The 24,863-nt window shown below is 41.5% G+C and overlaps 1 protein-coding gene and 1 long non-coding RNA gene across 4 annotated transcripts in view; one reads left to right on the plus strand and one right to left on the minus strand.

Moving 5' to 3' along the window:
- Positions 1 to 1,616: 1,616 nt before the first annotated feature.
- Positions 1,617 to 24,856, minus strand: LOC112985239 (uncharacterized). 3 transcript variants are annotated; one of them, XR_010387620.1, is made up of 6 exons: positions 24,698 to 24,856; positions 23,567 to 23,790; positions 21,311 to 21,932; positions 9,793 to 17,378; positions 4,906 to 5,003; positions 1,617 to 3,381 (listed from the first exon to the last, which is right to left on the minus strand). It is a non-coding gene; the product is annotated as an uncharacterized LOC112985239 (long non-coding RNA). The 3 variants fall into 3 exon arrangements; XR_010387619.1 differs by having other exon boundaries at positions 1,617 to 5,003; positions 23,567 to 23,678; XR_010387618.1 differs by having other exon boundaries at positions 1,617 to 5,003.
- Positions 23,821 to 24,863, plus strand: part of SATB1 (SATB homeobox 1) — a 94,656-nt gene continuing 93,613 nt past the window's right edge. Inside the window, exon 1 of the mRNA XM_026103706.2 lies at positions 23,821 to 23,892. The gene's annotated coding sequence lies outside the window, so the exon portion shown is untranslated. The remainder of the gene's footprint in view (positions 23,893 to 24,863) is intronic.

The following is a 24,863-nucleotide window of genomic DNA, read 5'->3' on the forward strand; positions in this document are numbered from 1 at the left end:
CAGGTATCTGACCTGAGAGCCTAATTTCTCTATATAGTCTACAGGAAGAAGGAAGTGCCCACATAGGTTAGTTCAGGACACTGAAGTTAGACGATGTGATTGCTGTCCATTCTCTGCAAGGGATTTCCAGAGGCAGGCAGCCTTGCCCATGCACCCTTGTAAATAGATGCTGTCATCTCAGGGTTAGTGACCAACTGCCTGTCAGCCCTGCCATCAAGACCAAGATGGGATTGATTGTTCTTTTAGGGAATGTCACAGTCCTTTTGCCTATGCTATCACATGTCCTTCTAGAGGAAGGGACGTTACTGAAGTGGGGTAATGACAAAATATTACCTGGTGTTGGGCCCACAGTCTCAGAATCTCTTAATCCAAGACAGTGTCTCTCACCTCTTCTTGCCTGGCCTCTTTATGACTGCCTAAATAATTCATAAGGGGTGGAGGAAAGAGATGTACAGAGAGATGAAGAAAATCCTGCTCCTAAAAAGCAAGTAGGAAGGGAACACCTGTGACATATGGCAGGTTCAAATGTCCCATTTCTATCAAACAAAACCAGGGCTTGGAGCCTGGGTCTCTGTCCAGGTGAGTGTCCTAATAACCTGTAGGTTATTGGCTTCTCTGCAATCATCTTAAAATGCTTGTTTCATCCTTATACAAAAGGGAAATTTCTGAATTTTTGGCAGGATAGTAAAACCACCCAGCTACAGTCTTAATGCATGCACCCTCTCTCCATGGGAGGTGAGCAATCACGCTCCACACTCTTCCCTCAGGTACTGGCCCAGCTCCATGGGCTGATAAGGAGGGATAATAGGTCTGTGGCCACACCTCCTTCCTTTGCCTTTTTGACATCCTGCTCCCCAAATCTGAGTGACACAAAGGCTAGTGCCGTAGTTCTTGGACTGCCTAGGACACCCACAAGGCAGCCTGTCAGGTCCTGCGTAGATGCTAGGGCTCGGCTGGGAGTCGATCCTCCACAACACAAACAGCTCTGGAGTCTCTGAAGAGCTCATTTTCATTCCCAGCCACTGGCAGCATCTCTCTGGGTTATGTGAATCACACTGGGATCCCAAGTTTCCTTCCTACCCTGCAGTTCTCCCTCTGTGTGATGTGTCCTCTACAGGCACCAGCCGAACCTCACCTGTTCTAGGGGCAGAAAGGAGGAAGACAATTAAATAGATGTTGAAAATATTCACGCAAAGCAGAAAGATAATGACTATTCCAGCCAGTTCTGGCAATCGCTGTGCAAACTTCCCCGTGCAGCATTGCCAATCTAGCTCACTCCTGACTGCGACACACCTGCTTGCTAAGAGCTGTGCTTCTGTTTGCCAGGGGCTGCCCATTGCACCAAGCGCCTGTGACTGCGCTGTTCTGTACTCTGAACTAAAATGTGCTAGGGAGTGGAATCAAACAACCTTGTTCACTTCTCTTGTAAAAATAAATAATCAAATTTAGACCTACAGCTTCAAAGACTGATGTAGTAATCCATTTTTAAAAACCCTTACTGGGTTCATACATGTCATCTACCAGCCCAGGAAGTTACACTTTCCTGTCCATAAAATCTTCTACATGATTTAGAGAACATCACTGAGCTCATTTTAGGAGAATTCATGACTGGAAAATGATTGTCAGTGAATGTTTTATTAATCAACACATGCCAAACCATATCTACAGAAAAAAAAATACTAAAAGAAACCCAAACAAAAATAATAGAACAATTATTGCTTGAAGATTCTGATTGCCAATAAATTGTAACTCTATTCAGCTCCGTAACAATTTATGTTTTCATTTATGAAACCATTCTTGTTATTAACTTTCAATCTTGTTTACTGGGGGAACTAGGAATACACCAGGCAGGCAAATCATTTCAAATCATGTCCTGAAAACCTACAGTTATGGCACACAGGACACATTTATTACCACTGTTTTAGAACACATGATAAGTTTAAAATGGGGCCGTATTTCAAAAGACAGGGGTTGGTTAGGACAAGGCTACTTACCGTGACCGCAGTTCCTAATGTAAAAGTGTCACTGTGCTTGGTATATTCATAATGTGTTTATTCTCATTACAGTTTTCAATTTGTCAGTGTTTTACTGGCATGCAACCACAGAGCATAGACTGCTATTGCTGGCTAACCTTGTTATTGCAGACAAGTTACAAGTCCTGACAAGAGTTTGATAACTATGCGTACTTATTTTAAGCCATACATGAGGAAAGGGTAGGAGGTTCAAAGTAAGTTATGCTTTCCTGTGTGAGTCCCCATATGATCATTCAAAGTTACTGTAAATATAAAAGCAGAAGTGCCTGACTGCCATTTTTTCACTATGACATTAGACAAGAAGGTAGTCAAAAAGGGCAAATCAAACATGAGGCTGCAGTTATAAATATGTAAAACCCTGGACTCTCAATTCTCTAAGGCAAATGTGTGGATTTAGTCACCTCTCCAGACGTTTGCAGTATCAAGGACTCATTCACTTGCAAATAATCTTTCCTGGAATCTATGTCCCAGAAGAAACAATGGCCAAACAGGTAAAGAGTGAAAATTACTATTTCTTGCGGAAAAAGTGTTTTCTCCTCCCTCCTCTTCTTCTTGATGTTTGTTTTATCCTGTTGTACACTCTGATTATAAACTTGCTGGGTCATAACCATCTTTTTCCTATTAATCTGATGAAAACAAAGCAACTTCCAAAAAATCCATCATTCAGCCCTGATCTTTGACTAAGGCCACAAAGCATTGTCGGAATGTAAATATAATCTTACTACTTGACCAAATACTTCACAACAATTAAAGAATATGCAGTGCTGGAAGAAAGATTTTAGAGGATTTAGGCAGTTCCTGGATGTTATTTCACTGATCATGGTAAATAGGCTAAAACTCTCATCGCTTCCCCAAAAGAAACACCTAAATAAAATTATTTTGCTCTTCAGAGATGTTGACCATGTGCTGTTCTTCACTTAGAGCAAGGATTGTGGATATGCATCGCTGCAATTAGAGAATTTATTTCTCATTCACATTTTGAAATCTAAATTTGAAAGTCACCAAAGACTGCCAAAAAATAAAAGGAATAAAAAGCACAAGAAAAGTAAAAAATATAGGAAAAAATCATCAGTCTTTCGCTAGCATCTGTCAGTGACCGTTTGCACATCAATTCTGGCTGTTATCCTGCTGTGGAGATATGCAATGCTGTGCTGTATATACTTTTGGTTTGAGCAGAACTTCTTTATCATTATAGGTCCATTAATGTTCATTAGTGTCACATGAGAAGCAGACATGGGAAAAAGGTGGAATAAACAGAGTCAGAGTTCTGTTCCCAAGTAACTTCTGAGGCGGCTGCTGTCTTGTGTGCTTGGAAATCCTGCTTCTGCAGTCCAGGAGGACATTGCCTCTGAAAAGTGTGTTACTTTGTATCAGTGGAGGTCAATATTACCAAAATTTAGGAAGAAAAAAAAAATAGCAACTAAACTCTGTGAACCTGCCCTAAAATTAAGGAAATCCTATTCTCATTCATCTTCTAATGTTCCCTCAAACTAGGTGGAGGGGAAAGATAGTCACTGGCCTCACCCTCACCCTTCTCGACCCTATCATTTAACCACAGAAAAGACTGATTTACAACAGTAATGTAACTTCTGTACTCTCAGCTATTTACAAGTTTTTCAATCACATGAATAGATATTGCAGGCTCAACACACTTCAAAAAGGTAGAACCATTTTAATGAACTACCTGTAGTGTGACTACACTTATGAGAACATGCAGTTCCTTTAAATGTGTTTCCAAGTGAAATATTATTTTGAAAAATAAGATTTATTGCAACACATAGGTTTTTTTTTTTTTCCTGAGAATACAGTAGAATGGCTTTATTGTGTTTTAATTATTCTTATGAATTTGAAAGCAGGTTGTTTTCTGCTTTGAAATCTGTTTTGACCCAAGATTGGTAAAAATAAATACATAAAATAAATGCAAAACTGAATAACACCATTTCTGCATTTGTTGTTTTCAGTCCTATGGATCTTCTGCATTAGGATATTCCACTTCAAAGTAGCAACTTTGTGTACCACAATACAACTTTAAGATGGAAAATCTATTCTTCTGATAAAATGTTTATTTAGAAAACCCTCCTCTTCTAAGCATAAGCTTAGTGCCAATTTTGCCACCTTGGTAAATACTTATAGATGAGTCACAAGCCTCTGAACAAAGGCTTTGGATTGATAGCCTGACTGAAGCACTGATAGTAATAAGAATATTCATGTTTCACTTGCTGACCTTGTATCTGCTACCTTTATGGGAAAATCAAATGCTTTTCATTATTGCATTTGATTTCTGTCCTATACTTCAAGCCATTTCTAAACTCTGTTTCTCGAGGCTCACACTCATGTGTAAACAGAATGTTTCTTTATGAATCATACAGAGATGTCAGTACCTTGGGTCTTGTGTAAAGTTCACAGACTTGATAAACCTAAACCTTAAGGGACTTTTTGTTGGGTCTCTGAGAGCAAAGTGGCACATTTAAATTGACTCTATTTATGCCTAGTGCACAAAGGAGACTTATTTTTCTCCTCTGATACACCTCAGTGTCAGGAGGTGAAGCATTAAGAGCAATAAGGAATACAGGGGGTCATGGACATTCCATCAAAGCAAGTACACTTCACTGTACACAGGATGCCACACTAGGGTTAATTCCACTTCTAGCTCCATGGCTGACAATCCATAGGGACTGTGTTGTCTCCACACAGCTATGTTACATACAAGGCCTGAGTAAGCGTCATTAGTCATTGGGCCAGTAGATTTACGTGACAACATTGTTTTGGAAAAATGTCCCATCCTATTTTTTTTTAAACAACATGACCAAGAGAACTAAAGAACTGACATGAATAGCTGTGTCTCATCATTGCATGCTTCTTGCCCACTCACTTCACTTCAGTCATTTCCCCTAAAAATGCATGTTGTCTTCTCAGTCCGGCCTGGCCCAGGATGGAAACAGGATTAGACCAAGGTTCTTGATAGTTTCTCTGAAAGAAAAAAAATATATATACAGTCTCAGTTGTAGTCCTCATATTTCTCCTCAAGGGGCCAAGATCACTCCATATACATCAACCCCCTTGATGCAGCTGGAGAGCCAGAGATGTCAGACTGCTTGGTTTGCACATCTCTGCATGTTAGGGACATGAATCCCAACAACAGTTGCATTTGAAAATGAGCCAGCTATAGAAATGCAGAGACTATACTAGAGGGAAGAGTACTTTCCCTCATTCATGCAAGGTGAAACCATAACAGGTATTATCTTGCAGGTCTGCTCACTATCCATATTTTTCAAAGGTCAGAATGCTATACCTCCCTTTACTTATAGTAGAACAAAAAGGAACAAGATTTAAACTGAACACAAACATTTATTCCAAATCTGCAGGTTCTAGATTTAGAAAGATAGGGCAGAAAAACTCTAAAGATAAGGGGGAAAAAATAAGAAAAAAACAAAAAAAAAGAACAAGACAAGGGAAAGCATGTTTAAATAATCAAGATTTTTACAATTACAGTCATAACTGTTCATGGACTGAGGGCAGGCTCCTTATGAAAAGGTATGGTACATAGCACACTACAGAGTCTGTGGACAGACTGCCCCACGTATTACACCTCTCATGGTATTTGAAAGGGTAACAAGATTACCCTTAGCAATATCACAGCTAAGAAAGTGTGCAAGAACAAGCTGATTATCCGAATCAGCACAAATACTTTATTTTCCTGACTGAAAATAGTTGAAAGCAATAGGAACAAGTATATGGTGCCAAAAAGTAGGAATAATATCACTCCAGCATGGGATTCATTAGTCAACTCTCAAATTTGAGCCCAAACATTACTGAGGGTTCTAAAAAAAAAGTTCAGTAAGATGTTCTTAAAAAATTCAAATGCTTCTGCAATTACTGTTTGTATCCAGATCGCAAAGAAGAAATATCAGAATGCAAAGGAAAGGTCTTGTAGTCCTGCTGAGCAAGATGAAAAAACAACAAGAGCTAGCAGACTCATGGAAATAAACAACGCTTCCCATACTTAGTAGGCTTTTTTTTTTCATTTCTCCAAACAAGGAATTAGGAAGAGTGTTTAAATATTGTGAGGATTATGCCTACAGAACTTGAGAGTTTTTTTTTCATTAGAATCATTACCTATTACACATTACTTATATTATTACTTATCATTAGAATATTACTTATTTGTCCTTGCTGCAGGTCTCATCTCAAACTCACTGAAATCCAAGGCATATTAAGGCAAACTCACTGAAATCCAAGGCATATCCTCTTCCATCCCCTACCATTTTCTGGTGCAGCTGTGGAGGGCTGTAAGCACCTCGGACACTAGGAGACAAGTTAGCCCCCTAGATGATGCCTACACGTGTTGTATGGCTGCAGGGCAAAAGAGAGTCCCAGGAACCTCTCAGTCAGGTTACACAGGCATCCCCAATATCCCAGTACAGTCGTCACAGAAATTAACCTCCTGACTGATCATCAGGGAACGCTCTCTGGCTACCCTAAGAGTATTAGAGAACTGAAATCCCAAAAAAGAAACCCTAGGAGCAGCTGGCCTTTATGGTCTATCGCAATGTTCCTATAGGCAGTCTGGATGACCACAACCCAAACTCTCACCTGGGATAACCCAATTTTATATTGATAATATAAAATGTTATATTTGCATATTTATATATATAACATATTTTATATATATAAAAATACATTTATTTATGTATTTATATTTATATTTTTATATATATCACACAGCCCACACAGCATAGCTCATCTCACCCCTTCCTAACACCACATCCCTGGTGTGAGGGACTCCCATTCACAGCATGTGTCTTCAAAAGTTTTGCGGGGCAAGCAGAGTGCACACCACCCAAAGAGAGACTGCAGGACAACATGTAGCTGCATGCAACCATGTTGTGAGAGGGAAGACTCACTCACTTTCACACTCAGAAAGAAGGAGGGGCAGGAAGGAACAAGAGCAAACTTCCAGTGAATGCTACAGGGAAAGACAACCGTGAACCATCCAGCACACACACACGGCTGTGGGTTTCTTCTCACCATGGATACACCATCAGCCAGGCCAAGGTAATGACATCTGGCTCCAGCACCTGGAGCCTAAGTCATGGGTTGGCACTGTCATCTGAGCAGGCCCAGAACAGCTAAATAGCATATGAAATACCAGGCTTTAGATAGCTTAAGGTCCCAATGCCTGAGCCAAAAGCCATGGCTACAGCACAATGTATGGAAAAAGTTTGGTCAGAGACAGAGGGAGGAGTGGGACTAGAATCTGCAAGGAGGGATTTTCCTTGAGGTCTGGCCCTCCAGGCTGCAATGTCTGACTCAGAGTACGGCAAGTTTGGAGAGGGTCAGGGTGAGGAGGAAAGCCAGTTCCAGCAGAAGGGTGAGGACGACACTTGCACACCTCCCCTGTGTCAGCAGGGGACAAGAAGGGGCCTGGCAGTCCAGTGTGGATTCACTGGTGTGGCCGGGCAGCTGCTCGTCACCATGGCCAAGAGCCTGTTGTCAGCGGAGAGGAAAGGAGAAGGAAATTGCCTTAATGATGGTGGGGCAGGATCTGAAAGAGGACTGGGAACTGAGACTCTGGAGGCAGGCAGAGGCACAGGTGCTCTCAGTCAGAGCGCCTGAGGGAGGGTCACCTCGCCAATGTAGGCCCAGATGGCATTGCACATGGCTCTTCACTTGCAGGAGCCATGTCCACTGAGGCAGCACCTAAGGTCACTCTAAGGCTTGGCAAAGACCTTCCAGACTTCTCTCTCCCCTTGCAGGCACTCAGCCTTTGGAGGGCATTGCTGGCCGCTCTGATGCAGGGGCCTCGCTTCACACTGCGTCGGTCCCACCACCACCAGCAGCAAGCACCCTCAGCAGGCTTCTGGCAGGCATGACGGGGGTGGAAGAGGTCCTGAGGGTGCCTAGGCTGTGAGGATAAGGCTGTGTTCAGAACCCTGGGTTGGCAAATGACAAGCTGCTCTCCCCACATCTAGTGAAGGCTACCTGGTTACCTGCCAGGGAGATGGACTGCGCCCACCGACCTCTGCCCTGGGATGAATGACCTGCCTGCTCCAGGCAAAAAACAAAACACAGTGGTGCTCCTCCACATACCCTGAAATGAGAGGCTCGTAGTCGGTCAACCCTTGCCTGGGAGGCAATCCCGTGACCATTTGGCTTTCGATATGTAGCCAGATCGGCTGAGCGACTTTGGCCCTGAGCGCAGAAGTGGAACCTCTCGACGGTCAGCCAGGCTCTGCAGACCAGGGAGAGACGTAGCGCTGGGGCTTGTCACCACACCTTGGCCTGGACGTGTGATGGCTGGTCGGCCTACTTTGCTGCTCCCCACAGAACTAATGCTTTTTACCTCATACTTGAACCCCTTAAAAGCATTATGTTCCTCCTCCCTGACTTCCCTAACAGTGTGAGTTACAGCATATTGCAAAATGTGTGCATTAGAGTGTACTGGTGGGCAGGGCCTCCAGCTTTAGGCCAGAAGTAGGACCAAGTATTAGAAGGGCTTTGCCAGAGATACCACAGTGATTTGTGGGAGAGGGGGTGAGTCCGAAGGCACCTCACACAGTACGCACTAGAGACAAGACTGGGACACGCCAGTAAGAGTCTGTCGTGAGGATGTGACAGGAGTCACAGAAGGTGATCCTGTCTGGGTCACTCATATTTAAGGATATAAAGTGACAGGATGGATATGGTCATTCTCTCTTCTAACCTATAAAATTCTTGCCCAGTCTCTCAAGCTCCAAGAGTCTTGTGATTTATACACAGACTTTTTTTTTTAATAAAAAGCAAGTTACAATAGCTTTAAAACAGGAGCCAAATATAATCAATGCAGTTGCAACTGTATGCCACTCATGCAGCCTGAAACAAGAGAGAGGGATGGTTGCACTGTGCATTAATACTCAATGGAGTATTAATATAATAGGAGGTGTACCAGGTCAGCTAATAAAACACTTCTCTTTCTTGCCCTTCAGTTTAATTTGTTTTTGAGGCACATGCCAAAAGTCTAGCATTTCAGCTCATCTTAGGTGTTATGACCCTGCACTGTGTTTAGGGCTACCATATTCCAAAAGATTGAACATAGGGGTTAATTATAGCTTCCCAGCAGATCCAGAGAGCGAGTACCATAAAATTGTCTAGTAAACAATGTACCTGCATTGAATAAAGACAAAAACTCAATTTGAAATATCTGAAAGTAACTTTTAAACCAAATGCAAAGCTGTGAATTCTTATTACACATGCTTCCACGGAAGCCTTTTTTGCTATTACCATGTACCTTCCCAGGATGAATGTGTATTGTACAGCATCTACATTACAATGTATAACTTTTAGCACTCACACTTTATGCTGAAACACATGCATAGACACCTTTTTTTTTTCCCTCCTCGATCTTCTTTTGGATATGATTTCTTAAGGCTTGTCTACATGGGGGAAGTTAAGCAGCATAGCAATTCTGGGATAACTACTCTGTGATAGCTCCCCATGGACACTTCATTGCAATAAAAAAAAAGGCTTTATTCGGGAATAATTACTCTGCATTTTGAGTGGAATAATTATTCTAGAATAAAAATCAGCCTAATTCCAAGACAAAGTGTATGGATCCAAGCAGGAGTTTTTGTCTCTTTCTTTGGTTTGTTTTTTTTCTTCCCCCACAGAATATTCATACTAACTAGAATAGCTGGAAAAAATAATTCCTGGAATAGCTATGTTAGGCTGTTTCCCCTTATATATGAAGTTACAGTATTGACTTAAATAAGATCTCTGTCACCTGGTTTCTCATTAGTTTGAAGTGCAGTTTTTCTCAGTCCAAAATACTTGTGTTGGCAGCCAATAACAGGCTCATAGCTCTTTCCATCACAAGTTTTTCTGTTCTTTGGTAACAGAAGGATTTGTCCTCCTCAGTGTATTCTTCAGATAGGAAATCTGTAGCTGGAAGCCAAAGTTTTATAGATTTTATTCTGTGGGATCATGCTGGAAAATACCTACTGTTTGTACATCCCTAGGAAAAGAAAGCATTGTCTCTGCCCATAAATCCAGAAGAGTCAAATCATAATTGGCAAATTCTTATATAATAGTGTTCTGCCTCTTCTCTTTCCCTAAATGCAACTGGCTATTTATTTTAAGCAGTTAGGTAATAGATATAGATCAGAGAAGACCATGATGGTTTCCCTATTAAGCAAAGCTGCAATAGCTCTCCACCTCTGGCCAAGATGCAGGCCAGCCACAGGCATCTCTCCTAGTCTCATGTCATTGATATTCCTCCAAGTTCACGCAAGCACCTCTTACTGCCTGTATTTATGACCTCTCCTGCCTTTGTATTTTAACTGGCTCTACTCTCAGGCTGTGGGTGGAGTGAAACATGTAAAACCACCTGCCCATGATGCTGTGTTTCCATTCAGCTTCAGGAAAAATGGTTTATTCAGTAATCAAAAACTCCTTTTGCCTTCAGATGTGTCTGAGTGTTTCTAGCAGAAACATAAGTCATGCAAACAAATCCATTCCTCATTCATGTTTTCAGTCTGCCTTTCCCTTTTAAAGAAGTGTAATAATTCTGTTTGTATATGATCTTCAGGGTCTTTACTCCTTTCAGACTGTGACCTTTCATTTCCCTCCTTACCCTTCAGCATTTTTGAGGAGATCTAGCAGCAAAGGCTTTTCAGATACAGAATATGTCCACGATGCTAATAGCGATTAATACACTGTCAAGTGGAAATATTTGTAGCCTTACATGAACCATAAAGAGTTAAATTCAACTGACTTTAATATGAATTAGGCTTAAATACAGATAAATTGCCCGGCAAAAAGCAAACTGCGAATGTTGCTCCTGATTCTGCACCAGCATTTTTGGTAATTTTTAATCATTCTGTATTATCTTTTAAACAACAGATGGTGTTAATAAAATTATAAACCCCACCCCATAAAATGCCAAACAGCAATAGCATTTACCATGGAAATAATACAAGGTATAATGTTTCCACATTTATGAGAAGCTGAGCATGAAAAAACATTCACGGTGCAAAAGATAAGACCCAAAATACTCCTTTTCATTTCTTGTTAATGCAGCTTCAGCATTTTAATTAGTATCAATTACTGTGAATACAGTTTTAGATCTGTTTTAACTTGTTCAAAAGTTTCAAAAAAGAAAGTTTTTATTTGTTTTGTATTAGTCTCTCTCATTGCAAGTTCAGATGTGTAATGGATAAAAAAAGAACTGCTTTAAGAAATGGAGTTTGCTTTGAATCAGTTAAAATGAAAGAGATGGATGGTATGTTAAGTTTCCTCTGAGCTCTGAGGTATTAAATTACTTCATAAAGAAAAGTTAAGTGTGGCAGCACTGGGATAAGTGATCAGAAAATAATGAAAACACTCTTAACTAGGTGACAAGTCAAAACTCTATCAAGGGCCAATTCTTATCTCAGGAAAATTCCCATTTACTTTGATTGAAGTGTGAGCTTTTGGTATGTCCACAGATGGAAAAGAAATACAGACTAGTTGATTTAGAGATCTTTATTCTATTGACATTTTTCAGAAGTTTATAAACTAGATAGAAGCAGACTGGTTTTCCCTTTCAGACTAATCTGGCTGTCTGAATATCACTGCATGAGAATACTGCAGTGGTTTCACAGCTACGGTATGGAGACATATGGACAAAACAAGTGTCTTCTATATACGCAGGAGAATGCAACCAAGCCTGTCATCACTTGGGTCATTCAGCACTTCCTCTGCTTATTTTGAGGCCAGCCTGCTGCCTTCTCGCACTGTGCTGCAAGGAGAATCTGTTTCTTCTCTCTTCATTCTATCTTTTCTATATTCATAAGTCAGTTCTCTCCCCCACGAGAAGCCCAACAATCATGGTAACTTATCTTAAATAAATAAAAGTGAAGTGTGTTTGTTAGAGAGTTAAAAAAAAAGTGTTGTATTGAGAATCTAAGCATAGCTAGACTACAGCACAATGAAGTGTGAACCTGGTCAGACTTTACACTTAATTATGGAAAGTAGTGTTTATGGAGGATGAAAGCCCCATCTCAGCCAACTGCTGCCAGGTCTACCTGTCTCAAGGTGTTTCAGCAAGGTGTGTGGCTAAATCTTCGTAGCTCCACCCTCCTCTCGTAGCCTCCTGTGGTATGTGTCTCTCTTCATTTTGCAGTCTTCAGGGCTAGTCCTCTAAGTGCAGTTTATGTGAGTCAGGAGACTTACACTGGCGTTGCTGAGATCAGAATCTAGCCATTTGTATGTCTGAGCACATATTCTCCTCGAAACCCGTTTGCAGTGGTATATGCAGGAATGTTTCGCACTTGAGTTCAGATCTGGTTCCAGCTGGAGTTCCCTTGTAATGTTCCAAATCTCATTAAGTTAATGAGAGTTTTTTCCAGCAATTTCAATGGGATTCCCTGTTTCTGTGCCACATTCTCAGCTCAGCCTGGCAGGGAGGAAGCCAGGGTGAGTGTCAGGAATTGGAGGTCATGCTCCATCCCAACCACTCCTCCTGCTGCAGGCCCCTGGAAGGGGCATAAATTGCAGCAATGCCAAAGATTAGAGTGGAAGTGCCAGGGACAACTTGTAGCCACTTTCGCTTGCCTCTCCCATGCCTTGCTCTGCCCTGTTCCCCAGTCTTCCCATTTTCTCACGAGCTATATCACTATACTGGTATGGCCTGAGATTTGAATTTAGGAGCTGCGAAAGTTACATGGGCAAACAAAGGAAAACTACACAGGAATCTTGTACATTCCCAAGCTTGGCCAGGGCACGCTGAACCACCTGTCATGACAGCGATGGGCAGCGGTGTAACCCCCACCTGCAGGGACCACGTCGAGTTCAGTCATTTAACAAGTGCTCATTCCCATTCCAAGTGTGCTATCAAACCTCACTGTTACATATTGGCTACCTTGCTGACCTTCTCAAAAAAAGACATTACAGACAAGAGAAACTCCCCTCAGTTGAACTCAGGGATGGTACAGAAACCTTGCACAGCCAGTGACAAAGCTTGCTTATTTTCATGGAAAGAAGACTGCAGCAATCAGGACAGTCAAACCAGTACCTTTAATGAGAACTAGATTCACCCGCATAAACAAGTTGTATGGACTCAGAGATACGTATCTCTCATACCCAAATCATATACTTCCTATTAGCACTACAATTATTTACTGACTCGCTAAGAGAAGACTATCCTCCTAAATATTTATTTAGTGTTGATAGAATTGCTTACAAAACCTCGCTCTCATTCTGAGAATCTCTTACAAGACTCCCTTGTTCCCAAGTTCATTATAGCTACTTATATTATTACTGTAAATCTTTCTAATGCCTCAAATGTTTGGCTCTGAAGAACATTTTTATAATGAGGGTGGGGCAATGCAAAACTTTTCCTCTCCTAATTCACTGCTAAATTGTATTTGCAAGTTCAAATGCCAGAGCGATGAAATCACAATATTATTCATTGGATTTTGTTTGATTATTTGGTAGTGTTGTAGAGAAGGTATCTATAAAACGACATGAAAAGCAAAGCAACAGTGCTTTAGGGGTTTTCCAGAACTTCTCTTCCGCACACGTCAATTTTACTGTATGACTGTCCTGAAAGATTTATGCTTTGTGTTTTGAGGGCCAGGTTTTAAATGGCTTCACAGAATAAAAATATTAAAATTTAAATGTAACTTTAAAAATGTGTGTTGGACCTTTGGGCCTTCTGAAGAGGTCAAGTTCAAGACACTTATAAAAAGACCATTCCCAAAGAGACTGCATGGGAAAGCCTATTAACATTACTGCTTTCCCTTTATTTCCCCTTTGATCATAAAATAAGGTTATGGGTGGCAAAAGCTGTAATGGTGGGAAGATCCCAAATAGGATAGTATGATTTAATCTACTGAATATAAAAAAACATAAACCACCAACAACAATATGGTGAGGTACCAAGAAAGAGCATGACTACAAAGTGTTTTGCAAAGGAGAAAAAAAAAAAAGGCAAACAAAAAAGCCCTATACAAGTCCATAACAGGAGCAAAATAAAAAAAAAAAAAAAGGAAGAAGAAATAGCATTTTAATTCTACTTCTCCTTCTTTAATTAAAACAGTTTTTGTCCATACTACAAAAAACATAACCACTATTTAAAGAGTTCCTAAATCCTGAATAAAAATAAACAAGCTCAGCATATGGCATAAGAAATAACAAAGGACAATTATACTAGGCACATGCCTCAAAATCTCCACCTTCCATAAGGAGAAAATCCAAGCCCTCCTTCTACTTCTGACAAAGACTGATTTCAGAGAAGAGAGGGAGAATACATAAGTCTGTAGGAGCACACTGGGGCTAATTTTTGCCCAAAGAAAATGTTTTCTGATTTATTCTGCATATTTCATTCTAAAGGCTGATTTTTTTTTCTCAATTTTACTGTGTGAGGTAAAAATTAGAAAAAATATTATATGAACTCATTTCCATTCCTGCTAAGGCCCTTTTACACTACGTGTGTATTAAAGGGTTCTTCGTGCAGAACTTAGCTCGTTGGTTTCAAATGGTCCCATATAAATGAAAGCAAAATTTGGCTCTGAACACCTCTAGCAGAAAACTCTTTTATTGTCATGAATATCTTAAGTGTAATCGTTTTTCTTTTAATTAACATTCTAAAGAGAAGAGGAAGTTGGAAATCCAGATAAATCTGTTATGAGTCAATTAAGAAGCCAGGATTAGCATATACAATCAAGATGGGAGTAGCAAGATTTCATGGAAGAGTTCATGAGGAAGCAACCAAGATGCATCATTTGCATCACAACCTCCTTGGTTTGTGTTGTTCTCAACCTCAGCATTGTTGACTTGATTCGCTGTATGAATATTGCCAAGCAGTAGCAAACCATGACTTCACTTTCCTCCTTGTGCAAATATGACTTACCTAGATATATCGGTTTAAAAAAGACCAACTGTATGAACTATTGCAAACAGTAGTGATCTTTTTATTCTTTCTGCAGATAACACTTTTTATAAAACCTCCTTCTAAGCCCCAGTTGTATATATATCATCAGTGGATACTGCAGACTGCCCTGCTCTTCCTTGACAAGAAGTGATACTAAATACCCCTGAGGGACTAGAAATGGGATACTTCACACATAGGTCACCTTTTTGTGGGGGGATGGCTGATCAGTAGAAGATAAAAAAAAGTTGCTGATCTCCCTCCAGCTACCATCGGATGAGTATTTTAAAATATTTTAAATCCAGTATCAGATTGAGAAGTGACTGTAGGGGTTTTTTTGTAGTAAAACAAAAATACATGAGCTTTACGGGTTTAAGCCCTGAAACCTTTAACATCACGGAGCTGAATACTCTAAATTCAGGTCATCATAGAGAATCATACGTGTCTACTACTTGCAAAGTACTATTCACTACAAATAAATCGAAGGCATGAATCTCCTGGGATGAAAAGCTAACATTTGCCTAACTTCACATTTCATAGAAATAAGAATTAAAGGCTTTTGAAATATGACAGGCAACAGAAATAAAAATCATTTAATGTATTTCCCTGCTCTCGATTATCCTGAAAAAGCTGTCCACAGCGCTGCAGAACAATACAAATCTAGCACAGCTTCTGAAGGACAGTCACTACTGAACTCATTTCAAAGTATGACATGATTTTGCTTAGATCTACAGATCAAGGGAGTTTAATAAAAATTAAACAATCATTTGTAAATCTCAGGCCTCAGTCATCGTGGATCACAGGAAGCCATACACCTAATGGTGCCTGACGCTACAGTTAAAACAACCATTTGTTTTGTAATGACTAGAACAAGAGTATAGAACATGAAGAAATAACAAAAAATGCATTTCAGCCACCAAAGATAAAGCTTTGTTAGCAGAAGCTCACATTTGTTTTTGCTGCACTTTATACTCAGTAGTTACAAGCAAGCTTTGTAGAACACAGTTGGAGAAATAATGATGCAGCACAGCTTCTCCTTATATTGTCCAGGCCTTATATTAGTTTAACACAAGATGTGATCCCTTTAAATTCAGCAAAGAAAATGAATATTACTTCACAAGTGTACTCTCCTGATTCAAAGTTTCCTGAAGCCAAATACTGCTTGTGTTTTTTTGTTTTTTAAAGCATGCTGTGCAATTGGAACTATTTCAATGAATATGAAAAATAGCATGGCCCTGACACTGCAGTAAAGACTCTGATCACTATAATCATGGCAAAGATAAGCCCTTATTTTAAGGCGGAAGCTTCAAAGTATTAAAAGAAACACATCTACTGGACCTTTGTTCTCTTATTGAATCTTGCTCCCTTATACCTCTCTACATCATGGTCAATATAAAAGCAAAGAAGACTAAGGAGCCCTGCGCATCAGAAATGCTCTGTATGGACTACATTTTTAGTGGGTGTAAATACATTACAGTATATCAACATGCATGAACAAATTAGGGGAGAAGTGTGTGCTTCAGAGACTTGTCAATGTGTGCACACTATTAAACTCTGTCTGGGATCTGCTTGGAGAAAGTAACAATTATATTCCTTATTCAAGAATCTGCAATTACAGCCCTCTTTGCACTTCCTGCTTCCTTCAGCAGAGAAGACCTGTCTGCCCTGAAGATTACAGAGTCCTGCACTGTTTCACTAGGTCGCCAGACTAAACAGGCCAATCCACTTTCATAGCAACTTATTCCTGATTTTCTCTTTTGGGCCAATTTCTTTTGTAATAAGACTGAGTCTAGCATTGATCCTACAGCTGAGTTAGCCCCTGTAAAATTCAAATTAATTAGAATGATGTTTAAATGTACACACCAGAAACTCTTTTGTGAGAGCCCTAACTTATTTTATTCATGTCTGTTACCTCTAAAATCTTCTTCAGACACTGAAAAAAATGAGCTTCAGACTTCGCATTTTTCCACAAAAGTTATCACAGTCATAGTTGCTGCAAACACTTTATGCGCTAAACTATTATTTTAGTTCCTTTTTGTTTACGGTATTTGTCTGTCATCAGAAAAAACAGAAAGTCTACAGTTCAGATTTCTCAGGATCATAAATGGTTTGATTAAACTACAAGTGTTAATTAAGACCCAAATCTGTATCTTCATGTATAGCCAGAATAACCAGCTCGTTAGCTAGGGAAGGCCCACGATATTTAGAATATTCCATATTGCAGGATACAGATCACAAGTGGGAGGGTTCCAGAGCAGCTTTTATAACCTCCTCTTCTGTGGTATCATGCAGGCTTGGGGAAGGAAGCATGCATCGGACAGACTGTCTGAACTGTGCCCATACATCCCATGTGTGGCAAAAGCAGTCAATGACAATGGAGCAGGGCCAATCTGAAAACTGGGCAGTGGTTATGCTGTTAACATTTTTGGAGGAATATATTGCCCCCTGTTTTTCAAAGCCTGCAAATAAACAAAATAAAATTATTTTTAAAGGAGAAATAAGCATTGCAACTTCGAATTTCACAATGCTTTCCTAAAAAAGGCAAAAATTTTAGTATGTATTTTCATTGTAATTTGATTAAATTTCATAAAAACATAACTCTAACTATGTATCGCCACAGGACTCAAACCAACGTGAGTGTCTAGCCATGCTAGCCATACAGCTTCTAATGGTAAACACTTACAGTGAGAATTTTCATTACAAATAATATGCAGTCCAACAGTTTTCTGTGCTGTCCTCTGCGATACAATATTATCTATACAAATGGACCAGAAACTCTATTGAGAGCACAGTTACTGGTGGGTACTAAGTATCAGTCTTAACAGAAAACTAACTGTTATGAATAAACAGCTACTGATTTATACAGTTTGTGGCCTGATCCAATAAATGATTCTGGCTCCAAAGCCTTTGATCCTCCAATGTCTAATTTTTAGGCCCATGACCCATCAGGAGGAATCCAGAAGTACGTTTTAAATGTTTGACTTTCTCATGCTGTGCATGGAGAGGGATTTAGGCAGTTTAGAGGAGAGCCGGCACACTGTGCCTTGTCCAGCATAAGGTCAGCTTGCCCAACATGCAGCTGACTAATTAACAGGGAAGAAACTTTGAGGTTTGTCCCAAGCCTAAAATCCTGCCTGCCTCTAAAACTAGGGCTCTGCCTGAGGGATACTTCTGGAAACAGGGCTCTACCCAGTGCTGTCTGAGATGCCTCCATCCACTCGCTATCGACACCCTGATTCTTTATATGAAAATAGGTTCCTGCGATCTTTCCTTCAAGACTTATGTTTTATTAAAATGTAGCTAGAGGAGAAGCTGGCTTCCCATCTCTCTCCATATAGCAAGACAGTGATTAAAGCACTCACAGTCATGGGATTCATCTCTCCTGCCCTGAAATGCCCCAATTCACAGCTCCTCTCACCCAGGAGAGGACTCTGACCTGATGGTCAGAGCTGACGGTTATTATAGAAAAGGCAGTCTCGACCCTTCTGCTGAAACAATGCCCTGGAGCACAAACAAATTCAAGATTCCTTAGATCATAATCTAATGTTTAGGTTATTCCCAGGGTTAGACACAGACTGAGTTTTCTCGAGATAGTTTCTTTCTTCCGTATGTTAAATAGTTGTGGAATACGCACAACCCCTCTCCACCCCACCCCACCCCCCGAAAAAAATAAAGACCTCGGAGTAAGTATCGTCGTTATCACTGTGTTTTAACATAAAGTACTAGACACTGCTGCATTTTGTCAAGAACCCAGTCCTGCCGGGGAGTCTGTGGCATGCTCCAGGAGCGGCCATGGGAATTTCGGTGGAGGAATGCCTCATTTCTGGATTCCACAGGGACATTGGCATGAACACGCCTGCGAGGGAAGCCGGGATTCTCAGGTGGAAAAGGAACTAACTCCAAGGCATGAATCATGAGACAAATGTACTGCTTTGAGGTTTAGGCAACTGCTTAACAGAGGTTTTCTGACTCACACCTGTTGATTTACATGCTTAAATTCCACCCAAGTCCCACATTTCACACCATCTCTACCCTCTTACTGACTGAAAGATATGTATTGACAGATATCTTTGTGGTCGCCAAGGTATCTTTTTATTTATGAAGAAACAACAGCAGTTGCCAAGGACACTTAACATTGAAAGCATTGAGTTGTTACTTTCACGGCATAATGCTTGCTGTAGCTCAGCTGACATTGATTATTCAAGGTATGGTGCACCTATGGCTGGGAATCATATTGCAAGGCTTAGGGCCTTACACTAAAACTGCCCTGTCAGTACATAAACCCCCAAAGGAAGAGAGGTATTAAATCCTATTTTCACTTCACAATATTCCTGAAGTGAAAATATATTTTTGCAGAAGTAATACGCCTATTTTGGCATTGTGACTAATGTCTTCCACTGCATAACAAAAACATTAGAGGAAGGCCTTGCTAACTAGATGTGGTAAACTCCATAGCAAAGACACATTGCTTTAAAACTTCCTTATTCTGGGCATGGTCTATTCAGGCCTTTATAAAATCTCTGAATTTCTAATAACCAGGTGTACTTGTGTCTCTGAACAGCTGAGTGGTGAGGCGTTTATATTACCATCTAGCGCAGGAAAAGCCCGTCTGCTGGACTTGTCAGAAATGCAAGAAAGAAGATGATTTTCTAGTATTTCTTCTTGTTTCATAAGCCTATTTTCTAAGATCTAGTGGCACACCTTGTAACTCCTAGTTAGGTATTCAGAGTAGCAACATGTGTATAAGTTAAATATAATCTGTGAAATATGTGCCATATTTGATAAAAAATGCATGTAGTCAGAATCATACGATGATTTAATTTGCATAGATGTAAAACCTGATTTTATTATACATAACCTGTATTTGTAAAAGTAGAGACAGTCACCTGGTTTCTCTTCACTGGTTTAATCTGCCAGTTCCTCACTAGAGGCAACAGAATTTTAAAAAGCAGCCAAGACAAACCAGACACCAAGGGGAAGGAGAAGGGAAGAGGAGATAGTGTACAGGAAAAGTGGTTACACAAATGTTAACACAAGTCCTTCGATCCCCTCCAAAATGAAAGTTTCAATCAGGCAAAACAGAAGCAAGTCGGATGTCGCTAATGCACGTGTAACAAGTTCATTCTCTCTTCTGTAAAGCAGAAGTTTTAAGAGGCTATCTACAGGATGCAGTTTACTTTTCTAGGTAAAAATAAGATCTTCTGTAAGGAAGATGTGGAGCATCTCTAGTAGTTATCACCTCGGAGAGAAGCTGAATGGACTGAGGTACTGGGCCTAAAAACATGAACACTCAGTGAATGAGTGGAGGAAAATCAAGCCAGTCTGGAGAAGGACAGATGAATTTGTTATTATCCATATGATATCCATTTCAGTGAATGAATTTTCAGGAAAGACAGTTGGGTAGTGAGGTAGCTTAGGCCTAAGCCCAGGAGGGCAATGCCTAACTAACATGTTCAGTAAGATAGTCAAGAGACTGCAAAGATGCAGTGAAAGCTGCAGCCATGTTCAGAAAAAGTCATTTGAGTCTCTTCCACTGAGCCGCCATGGAAATCAAAAATCAGACAAGATTGTGAAAAAGCTGATAATGGTTACGTGATTTAAAATACACACATAAGGCCACTCCAGTGTGGTTGTGTTTGTTCACTGCCATTTTCATGGTTTTAGGTAACATTAATAATATTTGGAGCATAGGTACTTAAATCAGGTCTTAACATTTCGTTAAGCTGCTGAGGCAGCTATGGGTAGACTTTGCTATAGAGAACAGGCTTTTTGCTTTGTTTCAGAAGTACTAACATAAGATTACAGAAATTAGGCAGTTGTTTTTGTATGTCAGAGGAAAAAAAGACTCAAACATGTTATTTTCAGTTTCTGGTGTGCTTAGCTTAAAGCAAATCATAAAGAAAGCAAGGAATCATAAGAAGTGGTGGATAGCACATAGTGTTTTTCACTACTGTAGCATTAGCAATATACCAGGAGCTGAAAATAAGCCATACTTGATTAGGCACATATACTTGGGAATGATATCCATATCTGAGCATTACTGAGACTTTTTGTCATTGAGAGATGTGTGGTTTGTATTAGATATATCAGAGTTACCGTTCTGTTGAATATCTGTAATTACAGGCAGAAAATAACTTTCTCTATCAACCATGGGCCAACACAACTCTCAAGCATGCACGCATTAATGAAGTATTTCTTCTTAATATTGACCATTTCATTTGAAGTCCCAGGTAACATCAGACACAAATAGACATGTATCTATTTTGTTGCAGGATCTATGTGGATGCTCTTCACCCAACTCTACTCCTTGCTCTATTCCCCTCCCCACCCCTCTCCGCTCGGGTCTAAACATATATGCATATCTGAAAGAACCAGAAAGTATCTGCGATACCTCACAGAGGATCCGATAGCTCTTCTCAAGCAAAAGTGTATCTCCAAGTTTAGGTCACAATGACACTCAAGAAAGGGTACCTTACGAAGGGCCTCTGACATAGTTAGAGCTGGCAGATTCACCACTTTCGCTATTCCGCTTGAAAGAGAAAGATTTGGACAGAAATATGACAGAAATATTTTCAGTTAATGTGGTCATTAGGTTATATCAGTAGTCCTTATCAATAAGATAAGTCATCAATAAGACGGCCTTTGGATAAATGCACTTTTACACATCTTTCAAAGTCCCTAATCATGTGGATTTCTGATGTTCCTTGGCAGGCTCTGAATCCACAAATTAATGAGTGGATTATTGTGATTCATATGCCACTTCCATTTTTGGCAGGTAACACGAGTGGTATTGGAGAATGATTACTTGAATGAGATCTGCACCCACTTCCCTCAAATCAGCACTCTGAAAAAACTCAGCGATAAAATGTAGCTGTCAGCATAAATACATACATAAATACAATGTATGAGCACATATTCTGTATAGGGTTTGGGCTGTACAGTTCCAAACTTCAGGGATGAGCACATGCGTAGGACTTTCTATAGTTCTTGCAGAAGGCTGGGCAAGCAAACATCTGTGGATGGACATTGAGGAAGAGGAAATTTCAACGTGTCAGTAATAGGAAAGTTATATTGTACACCTGCTTTTTAGGCATGCCATCTGCGCTCAGTCACACCATTATATAGCTTTGATGACACGCCACAGCTAAAGGGCAGGCAGTATACTTCTTGCTTCATCGACATGAATGACACAACTTTGCAAAACTCACTGCTTAATGATATAAATCATAACCTTCAGACACAATATATGCTTGTCCTGCATGTTTTTCAGTGTTTAGACCTATGCTAATTATTTTCATACTGAAAGCACTGAAGGAGCATTACAGTGAAAACCAGTGCATACTAGGTAAGCAATAGCACCTTATCCATACTAATACTGAACTTCCCATTATATTTTGTTGGCCTGTAATTACACCATAACATCCAGTGAATATTGTTTACAATAACCTAATAACAAGCAATTCTGTTCCCATTACTGCACACAATCTCATATTAAGTGTTTCTTCTTTCCAAGGTAAACTGTGTGACTATGCAGTTCAATGTATCACCACATTTTCTAAAAATCTGGATAAATCTTGTATGTAGAAAGGGGAATGTGACCTAAACATTTTGTGTTTTCACTAATAGATAAGATCATCAGGAAAAAAAAGAGGTTAATATTAGAATTCTTTCTTAAAAAAGCATTTTCTATGGTACACTTTGGGATCTTTAAGAGGTAGCATGGTGTAAATCCATAATTCAGTTCCAGTCCTGGATCTACTCTTAAATCCATGTGTGGCCTCAGGCAAAATGTATTAATTTTCCTGTTTCCGTTTCCCCGACTCTAAAGTGGGAATAACACAAAGAACCCAAATAGCTTAGTTGCAATTTGTAAGAATGAATAATTTGATGATTAGATTTCTGAGACATAAAACATGATTATTATTAGGGATCAGTGACCAACCAGGCAGAAGGGTGTGATACAAACACAGGAGATAGGTCTTTCACTACAGAAAACATGCCAACCAGTCAGAGTAGCTCAGTGAGGAGGCAGCTCTAAGGAATGGTTTGCTGTACCTGTAAAAGTGTGAACGTTCCCCTTGCACTTTCTTTTTGCTACCTCATACTACTTAAAGATCGTAAAAAGCTAAGTCCTCTCCAAGAAATGAATAGGTCCAAAAGACTACAGCAAATCAGATACATGCAAAGAAATTTTTATCTTCATAATAGAGCTAGGTATTCTTTTCTAGTGGAAATGTCAGAATTGATTAAAGGCTTAGCATTTCTGTTTAAAATCATTCAGCGCATGATACATTTTAAAGGGAAAAAAACAGAGGCCAGACACCATGGAGATAACAGGCTAAATTAATTTCTACTGCTGCTGTAGACACTTGGTAGCCAGCGTACTGGGGCCAAATTTATACATGGGAGTGCCTTATAATAACTACAAAAAAAGTATTCTACCTGCTGGCAAAGTCAGTATTATTCATTGTTAACCTTTGGGCTTGTGTATCGTCCATGGATTAATGATTATTCAATAACTGTGTTACAAGAGTGCACTTTCTAATACCAATTAATAGGAGAGCATATCACTGGTTTACTAGGAAATGTGTTGATGCATCAACTTCGCAGTCTCGGTCTTGTTTCTAAGACATGTAAAGGTGCTTACATGAATTGCGTTTGTCAGTTCCCAGAGCTGAAAGAGGAAATCTGCCACAAAGTCAAAATAAATAAAAAAGGAGATTGGGCTGACATCCAGGGTCCCCTCTCTTCTCAGGCTCCTAGGGAATAAGAAGCAGCCTCAGCTTTCAGGGAAACCTGCCCCCCTTGCCAGGTTCACTTTCCAGGAACTCCACTTCCAAACTGTGCATCAGCGAAGAAGGGAAGCGAGGTCTTAAAAACAAAAGAACAGAGGAAAAAGTCCCTCCCCGAGGAGAAATTACACGAAAAAAGGAGAATTGAGGAACAGCGGCACGGAGGAGCACGCCGTGCCAGGTAAAACGGCAGGCGAGGCAACCGCGGGCGGAGCGCGGCTCCCGGCAACGCGCGACGCGGAGCGGCGCGGCGCGGCGGCACCCGGCCCCGCGGCCGGCCCCGGCGGGGCGGCCCGGAGCCCCCCGCCGCCTGCGCGGCCGCGGAGCTGCGCGCCGGCAGAGCCGGTCCTGCGCCGCCGCCGCTCGCCGAAGCAGTGCCGTGCGGCCCCGGCCCGAAACGGCCCCGCCGGCGCGGCCTTCCGCGGGGGCGGCCGCGGTTGGAAATGAAGCAGCGGAGGGAGGAAGGAGGGAAGGGGGGGGCGCGGTGCTCCGCGGGGGGCTCCGACCCCTCTCGTGTGTGTGTGTGTGTGTGTGTGTGTGTCCCACCTGGCTCCCTGCGCGGCGAAGGGGGCGCGGACACACACACACACACAGTCCGCACTCCCACCGTGTCAGCCCCACCGCCACGCGGAGCCACGCGGAGCCGGGAGCGGGCAGAGGGGAGGAGACACCGCACACGCACACACACACACACACACACACACCCGCGCGCAGCCGGCGGCCCCGCTCGTCGCGCTCGGCTCCCCCCCGCCGCCGCGCAGGGCGGCGCGCAGCCCCTCCGCGGCCGCGCTGCCCCGACGGCACCGCCGCCCCCTCCCCGAGGGCACTGCGCCCCGCCCGACGGCGCCGTGCGCGGCAGCCGGGGGTGAGCGCGCGCGCGCGCACACACACACACACACACACACACACACACACATACACACACACACACATACACCCGCGCACACACCCGCGCACAGGCGCGCAGGGCTGCCCCACGCCGGTACCTGCTGCCCTGGTGTTTTCTGTCCGGGCTCCTCCTCGCTGAGGCAGCTCGGGAGCGGAGCCGAGCGGGCAGGCGCGCGTGTGCGTGCGTGTGTGCGTGTGCGTGTGTGTGTGTGTGTGTGTGTGCGCGCGAGAGGGAGAGGGAGAGGGAGGGAGAGAGGGAGAGGG

Source organism: Dromaius novaehollandiae, chromosome 2 (genome assembly GCF_036370855.1).
Source record: "Dromaius novaehollandiae isolate bDroNov1 chromosome 2, bDroNov1.hap1, whole genome shotgun sequence".
In the NCBI taxonomy this organism is placed as follows: domain Eukaryota; kingdom Metazoa; phylum Chordata; class Aves; order Casuariiformes; family Dromaiidae; genus Dromaius; species Dromaius novaehollandiae.